We start from the raw sequence: 5,626 nt of genomic DNA on the forward strand, positions 1-5,626 counted from the left end.
CTAAGATGGGAAAAGCTGATAATGATTTGTGGTTCTTCGTCCTCTCCCACATCTGGGTCATCATCATCTGAGTAGTCATCATTCAAAGGCATATGAAAACCAGTATCCCTTATATGTTCTTCCCATAAGCGACAAGTGCATTTGTATCGGATCAATTTCCTAAAGCTAGTGTTGTTTTCCAACTGGACCACCCGATATTTCCTTATGAAAACACCTAGGACACTCTCACAGATAATTGATCTATGGTATTCATGGGCTAGATCTAAAGGAAAAAATTGTTTGACAATATTTACTCCCCAAGCCTTGCATACCATAATGAAATTGAGCAAATCATTTTTCCCCAATAGGAGCCAAAGATTAGTCGCTATAAAGTCTAGGCCACTTCCTATTTTTGTGGCGCTAGTCTTTTTTCCTCTAAATCTTTTTGTTGGATCTTTGGATCCTCCCCAAATTATTTGAGAATCTTTACTTGCCATTTCTTACTTTCAACTTCCTTAAACTCTTCCCAATCTTCTTTAACAATATCCATGTTAAATCTATGCCTCCAACATTCTCCAGGAAAATTAGGGATGGTATTAACTTGAGGATTAGCCATTGTCTTTCAGAATGAAGGTTTTTAGTATGAAGAGAAGGATTTAAGTAATGAATTGATCTTAACCACTAGAGATCTATTTATACTACGTGAATAAAACAGTTATTCCTATTTATAAGTGATAACTAAGTATCACGTTTTACACATATAATTAATTAAGTAGTTAAGTTATCTTAATTTCGTTTATTTTTATCCCTTATCTTTGCCCTTCATGGGTAAAGTGGATAAACATGGTTCTCCCACTAAATATCCCTTAACTCTTAACATGTTTACATTTGTGCGTTTAAGAGTTAATCTGGTGATATTAATGGCATGTCCAAGTGGAACCCTCATCATTACTCTTTAGGAGTAATCAGGTTCCAACTTCAAATCAATTTTAGTTTTTGTTTCCCAAGAGTTCTTGTATAACTCTTTTTTAATGGGAATTAAATTTCTGTCATACATTATTTGATATGACTATTTTGTAAACCGTTCATCTTATTCATGTTTTAGAATTTAATTATTTGTTTAAGCAAACAATAAATTGCATAAAAATTGAACAGTTTGAATAATGTAAAAAAATAATAAATACTGAAATTATCATAAAGATGCAAGAGATAGGCAAAATATTTTATATTTTATAAAATTAACAAAAGTAAAAGTACAAGCTAAAATTGAAGATTTTAAGAATCTTCAATTAAACTTAGAACTAGGTTCCTAAGTCTAGGTCTACATTTAATTTTTTTGGTGACGCCTGTTTGTAGGCATCAGAATCAGCATCATAGTCGTTGCCGTAATCCCCCTTGGGGTTGCTGCCGCTACCACGAACTCTCCTCCGTTTTGTAGGAGGCTCATCATCTTCTTCCTCCTCCTCCCATTGGTGGGTAGGAGGGGAAGCTTCCTCTTCTTCTTCTTCCTCCTCTTCCTCTTCATCATCACCTTCATCCCCACCAATATTCTCTGGTGAAGAAGGTGAGGAGTCTTCAGAGGCATCACCAGGGACGTCCTCCTCTGATAAAAGAAGGGTTACCCCTTTCGTCTTCAGAGGAAGAGTCTTCCTCTTCTTCCTCATCCTCTGACTCCTCAATATGGATTATTTGAGGAGGGAGAGGGGCTGGCTCTGATCTTATGGCCAGGGCTAGTTAATTTCAAGGGAATTAACCTCCTCTGAGGAGGAAAATTTAGAAATTGAGGATGAGGATGATGAATGGGGAGGCGATTGAAAATTAGAGAGAGAGGAGAATAAAATTTGGGAGATGAAGGGATTAGACCTCAATAATCAGGAGATGGGTTATGATTTGTATCATTACATCATTCCGTTTTTATAAGACAAATGTTATCATCTGAAAACCTGATAACTTTTAAAATTTACTCCCCTTCGATTGAAATATGGGCCTAACTGCTTGCTTAATGGTTTGGGCCACCTAGTCAATTATTAATTTAACATGGACTTTTATCTGACCCTCTATTCCAATTCTTAAGGCTTGGCATTAAAATGGTCCATGAACAAAAGAGAACATGCTTTTCGCACGTGTTATACTTTTTAGTTGTTTTCTTCATTAATACCCTTTTTTAGAATTTTAGGAAAACTCGAAATCTTTTCAGACCAATTTAATTTCCACAAACTCGCATACAACAATTGAATTTTGTTTTTAAAATTCACCATGTCTGAGGGAACAAAAACTCAGGACGAAGATGAAATTAGCAAGGCACTGGCCGCAAATGCCCTTTCCATGCACTCCACAACTGCTCACCATTCACCGCCAAAAAGGTGAATCTCATCCATTACAGGCCCCAAATGTTCCGGTATTTGAAGAAACTAACATTCAGAAACTACCAGTAAGCCTTTTGAGGAAAGAATAACTGCCATTGGACCTGGATTTCTCTTTAATCTAAGGAAACAACGTCATTAACATATTCTGGAGCAGTGCTACCAATTCTTGGATCATATTGTATTAGAAGATGGCAAACCTAGGACTCTCCCTTTCACTTCAAGGTCAAGCATTCGTTTTCACTGGCCTTTATCCAATAAACCATTTAAGGGATTGATTTCAGGAGTGGATGCAAGGGCGTGGTTTTTGCGCATGCAGCCTTTTCATGAGAAATGGACCAAGAGCAAGATACTCCCATTCTTGAGGTTAGCTTCTTATGAAACTCTCCTTTTTGATGGAGCTCTCTCTACTGCTTTATTGGCTTGTTTTGATCCAGCCATCAATTGCTTCTTGCCCAAATGGGGACCAATGACCATAACCTTAGTTGATATTGCCTTTATCACTAGGACTTCCCCCACAGGTAAATATGGGATTGATCTTCCAATTTTCCATCATTTGAAAGAATATAATGAACTTTACAGTCAATGTTTATCCATCTTTCGCCAAATTGCTAGTCCTTCTGCTGATGCTAGCAAGTGTGGCTTTCAAAGGTTCATTGACTTCTTTATCAATAAGGATTCTAGTGAGGCTGTAACTCCCCAAGAGGAAGTTTTATTCCTTACCTTTGCTTTTTCTAGACTGATGATGTCAAGGGCTGGAGGTGTTGTAACATTGTGGTTATCTCTAGCTATTAACATCTCCAATACTTCTGAAGAAGTTGCTTTAGCTCCTATTTTATTAGGACAACTTTACAGGTGCCTCTTTAGAAGTAGGGAATCCTTCAAAGTTTTTGGCATTCCAACCTCTAATTCTCCCATTGTCTCTACTGATAAGAGGTTTGGACCCTTGTGGCTCTTGACTTGTTGGGGCCATGTATATTTCTCAAGTTTATTAATACTCAAACCTCATCCTGCTTTTAAAGCTGTCCAACGAAAAAAATGGGGCAGACCTTGATCCATCCTCCTTCGTTCCCAAGCTTGAGGATTGTAGATTTTATGGTGAAGTCAGCTTTAACCTTATTTCCTCAGATGAAGTTTGGCATCCCAGCCTATTATTATCACACTTCTTTTTATTCTATCGCCACCTTGGTACCTGGCATATTTTTCCAGGCAAGGAGCCTCGCTATGTTAAAGAAGAACCCTGGCGCCTGTATGTAATGCCTGCATGGATGCGATCTCTAGACATTCATGCAGGCTGGGATTAAACTATTGCTGCGGTTTTTAACCCTGGCGGTTTTGGCCGCGCAACAATTAAGGGGGCAGCAATAGGTAATTAAACTATTGCTGCGGTTTTTAACCGCAGCAATATTACAACATATTGTTGCGGTTTCTAGCAAAAACCGCAACAATATAGTTATTTTTTATTAGAAAAAACATAACATATTGATGCGGTTGTATCCCAAAACCGCAGCAATAGGTACAGGTAAAAAAAAAATTTTAAAAAAAAATTTTTAAAAAAAAAATTTAAAAAAATTTTGGCATACTAAAATTAAGTCTAATAACTTATAGATGGAATACAAATTCAAAACAAATACATAATAATAAATTACAAATCAACAACAACCCAAATTGTCAATATGTAACAATTCCAACAACTTGAAGCAAAATTCAGAATTCTAAATCTAAAAATGAAATGTGAATTAAAATCTAAAACTCAAAGAGTGCACTAGCAAAATTAAGAGGCAGAAGGTGGTGGTCCACCTTGAACAACAAAACTAGAAATCAAACCCTTAATCTAAAAAAACTAAAAATTTACAACCCTATTGCTCATTGTTCTTGGCGTTGGTGGTTGATGATGATTTGGTGTGCGCACGAGGAGAAGCCGGTGCGAAGGTGGAGATTAGGGCACCGCGAGTCTTTGAATAAATTTTTCTGAAAAATAATCAATGAATAATATTTTCCTGAAAAATAATCAAAACATGATGCAAAAACAAAAAGAATACTACAAAAGGCAAAGACCTCTACTGTAAATTACTACAACCATCCATCAGGAATTTTTTACCATTACAATGCATTTGTCTGCATCACAGCCTCCATCATTGAGCTTTCTTCTCATTTTCACGCTTGATTTGAAGAGCAGCTTTTACGACATTTCCTCTTGTAATAATTCCCACCTACAAGAAAAGACATGCTGAAGCATAAACCTTAAATATGGAAACAGATTAAGATACTACAGATTACAACCTCGTTAAATATATGGATTTCTGCCAGCTATAATTCCCTTTTGACTTCACAATGTAGTTAACAACCAAAAGTGAACAAATTTTTAACTACAAAAATAATCTGTGAATATGTGAAATAAGACATTATCTGTGAATGGTTAAAAATAAAATTTAATTACAAAACAGAAAAAAATAAAGAAAGAAAATAATTGTAAGATGGCCGGACAATCTCGCAAGATGCAGCGAACAAATCCGGATGGCCGGCGTCGTCGTCAGCGAACACAATCTCTGGACACAGCGAACAAAATCTGCGCGTCGCCAGCGGTGGATTCGAAGTGAGAGAATTCGTCGGGCGACCTTGTTAACGCTGCGTTGTTCGTCGGCGAGCTTTGCTTGAAATTGTTCTTTCAGATGAATTGGTGGTCGTTTCACATATCGTAAGGAGAACGAACAAGAACAATAAGCGAAGGTGAGAGGGGGGAAGAAGGTGAGAGGGGGAACGAAGATGAGAGGAAGTGGTCGTTTCCATATCTGAAGTGAGAGGGGGAGAAGAGTGAAGTGAGATCTGAAAAAAGTGAGGAAGAACGAAGGTGAGAAGACGGCACCTATTAAGAAGAGTGAGGGGAATTAAGAAGCCCTAGAACGGTTCGTTTTGCAATTTAAATATTAAAAGTCTATATTGCTGCGGTTTTTTATAAGAACCGCATCAATATATTAAAATATTTTTAAAAAAATATATTGCTGCGGTTCTGACCAAAAACCGCAGCAATAGGGTGATTTTATATTTCACTTTTCTTTTTAACATGATATATTGCTGCGTATGGCTAAAACCGCAGCAATACCACCGCAGCAATAAGCAATTATTCTACTAGTGACTGGAATTTCTTATACCAGCAAACGCCTGAGCCTATTCCTTCAAAAGATGAATATGATATTGTTGATGAACAAGGCATCCATTATGGAGATGTCCAAACTATAGAAGACATTCATACTATGGAGCCAATGGAGCAAATTGATCCTCTC

At 37.0% G+C, this 5,626-nt stretch overlaps 1 long non-coding RNA gene across 1 annotated transcript; it reads right to left on the bottom strand.

Annotated features, from left to right (window-relative positions):
- Positions 1–3,956: 3,956 nt before the first annotated feature.
- On the bottom strand, positions 3,957–5,213 carry LOC125497314 (uncharacterized). Its single transcript, XR_007273946.2, has 2 exons — positions 4,444–5,213; positions 3,957–4,313 (listed from the first exon to the last, which is right to left on the bottom strand). It is a non-coding gene; the product is annotated as an uncharacterized LOC125497314 (long non-coding RNA).
- Between the last annotated feature and the right edge of the window lie 413 nt (positions 5,214–5,626).

The sequence above is a fragment of the Beta vulgaris genome, chromosome 5 (assembly GCF_026745355.1).
Source record: "Beta vulgaris subsp. vulgaris cultivar EL10 chromosome 5, EL10.2, whole genome shotgun sequence".
In the NCBI taxonomy this organism is placed as follows: Eukaryota; Viridiplantae; Streptophyta; class Magnoliopsida; order Caryophyllales; family Amaranthaceae; genus Beta; species Beta vulgaris.